The sequence below is a fragment of the Anarrhichthys ocellatus genome, unplaced genomic scaffold (assembly GCF_004355925.1).
Source record: "Anarrhichthys ocellatus isolate YVR2014 unplaced genomic scaffold, GSC_Weel_1.0 scaffold107, whole genome shotgun sequence".
Taxonomy (NCBI): Eukaryota; Metazoa; Chordata; class Actinopteri; order Perciformes; family Anarhichadidae; genus Anarrhichthys; species Anarrhichthys ocellatus.
Window position 1 is genome coordinate 740,588 of NW_022280137.1, and position 1,600 is coordinate 742,187.

At 39.3% G+C, this 1,600-nt stretch overlaps 1 protein-coding gene across 1 annotated transcript in view; it reads right to left on the reverse strand.

The window, feature by feature from the left end:
• Positions 1–1,600, reverse strand: part of LOC116399291 (glycine receptor subunit beta-like) — a 22,183-nt gene that overhangs the window by 11,679 nt on the left and 8,904 nt on the right. The gene's annotated exons all lie outside the window — the stretch shown is intronic.

Genomic DNA, 1,600 nt, shown 5'->3' on the forward strand with positions numbered 1-1,600 from the left:
ACTGTGGTATATATATAAATACATATACCACAGTGGCTTCCAAATAAGGACATTACCACTAGACATCATCAAGACTATCTTTTTAAATAAATAACATAATTTGTCAGTATGAAGTCTAAGAGTAAAATAATTATTTTCCAATGAGCAGATAGAGTTGATTACATTGACAAGAAGGGCAATGGAGGAACTCTGGACCCAGCACTTTGTAATTGTTTTTACTAGCAGCCATAAAGTCTTCAAAACTATGTGTTGCTTTTACTGAGTCCCATAGGATTTTTCCAAGGTACAAACAAGTACATTATGGACAAGACGTGGTCCGCCGAAACCGTCCCACACTCCCTGCAGAAGGAGTGCTGACACACACTAAATTTGGACTTTTGATAATAAAATGAGTCAGATGTTTTCAGCAGAAATCTCTAAAAAACAGTTAGTAGAAGCAGACTGGATTTACCATACATAATGGCATGTTTCCTCCGATATTACTGTTACCCAGCGCTGCCTTATGTAATGGTTGAATTTGTATTCATATATTTGAAGCCAGGGCATAGTTTACCTATGAAGCCTTTAGTGTTTTTTGAGGCCGACATGGAGAGCCAGAAGTCTAACCAATTGGACAAGGCTAAAACCCTTCAGTAAGATTTTGCAGGTCTCACCTGAGTGTAAGATTTAGTTTGAATTTAGATCCTGGCTTCCCGTTGGAGGAGGTCCACAGAAACTCAGGAGAGTTCCTGTCTGGGCTGGGATAGGTTAATTATGGTGTGTTTACCGTAAGCCTTATTACAGTAAACTTACAGTAAGCTTTTCTGTGTGTTGTGAATTTGATGAACTGCTGAGTCCCGTTTAATGCTCCGTTGGGACTACCTCAATTATTGGACTTGCTCTGTGTTTCAGTGTTTATCACTTTAACATTGATTGTCCCACGCTGTAGGCCCCTGCTTGTGTTAGCTTCAGTGAGCTGCATCTTATCAGTTCAAGGACCAGGGCCTTGGCCAACGAACCCAAGTTTGCGCTTCTGAGTGATAAAGAACTGCTATTGTGTCTTTCAGCCCCAGTAAGAATGCTCTTTGCTTTCAAGGCCTTTCGATTACCAACTGGTGTCTTTTATTTTTTAAATCCAGTGCTCCCATAAACTCCTATTACCATTTCAGGCTTTTGAAAATTCAGCCGCCACTGTGAGCTCCTGTTACCTGGTTGATGCATTGCCGAAAGAAGCTGGAAAAGCTGGAAGCTAAAATGTATAATACTGTCAAAGCTGGAAGTTAAGATGGATTATCTAAAAGGGCTGAACATTTTTAAGAAATGGCGATTAAAAGCACAATATTTAAAAAAGTTTAATACAAGGTTAAGAGAGTTAAGAGAGAAATAAGCTTAATATTTAGCTTAGCTACATTCTTCCACTGCTATTCACAGACAAGGAGACACTGATGGAGGTAAATCATCTGATGAGAATCAAGTGTTTCTGTAGCAAAATAGGTTTCTGATCGATCATACCAATAGGCAATTTGATAGAGAAGCTTAATATTATAAAGTTGAATGAAAGCGTGCCTGTCAGTGTGTGTGTGTGTGTGTGTGTGTGTGTGTGTGTGTGTGTGTGTGTGTG